Raw genomic sequence first — 649 nt, 5'->3', positions numbered from 1 at the left:
CATCACAACTGTGAGGCTTGCAAGACTGTAGGCACATTCACACACTCCCCATCCTCTCTAACACACACACAGAAATCCAGACTGTCGGTCTCCAAAGTAAGGGTGGTGGTCTAGGTGGTGGACTACCAGGGGGTTTCATCTGTCAGACTGGTTTAGATTCAACCTGAGACCTACCTACATAAAAACCCCAGGGTAATATCCACTGCATGCGTATGTATGTGTGTGTGTGTACCATTCCTCCTTCAACATCTATAAGATCCATGCTATGTGTGAGAGTCTGTGTAGTTTGTCTGTGTGTGTGTGTTTGTGTGTGTCTATGCATGCACATGGGTATGTCTATGTCTGTGTCCTTCTGTGTGTGTGTGTGTGTGTGTGTGTGTGTGTGTGTGTGTGTGTGTGTGTGTGTGTGTGTGTTTACTGTGCCTGCATCTTCTCACAAATGCCCTATTTCCTTTCGTAAATAGCTGTGTCACCTCTCCTTAGCTTTAATTGAAAGCTCTTTCTCTCTCCCTCTCTCTCTGCTGTTCACTGTGCCCTACAGTGGTGGTAATGCCTGTGTGACAACCAACCCAAACCCCCCTCGGTTGGCTTCCTCCAGTTAACAGGTTGGCTCTGACCCGACTCTTTCTTTCTCTACATCTCTCCGTAT

The sequence above is a fragment of the Alosa sapidissima genome, chromosome 20, assembly GCF_018492685.1.
Source record: "Alosa sapidissima isolate fAloSap1 chromosome 20, fAloSap1.pri, whole genome shotgun sequence".
Taxonomy (NCBI): Eukaryota; Metazoa; Chordata; class Actinopteri; order Clupeiformes; family Clupeidae; genus Alosa; species Alosa sapidissima.
The sequence above is the reverse complement of the archived record's forward strand: the minus strand, read 5'-3'. Positions refer to the sequence as shown.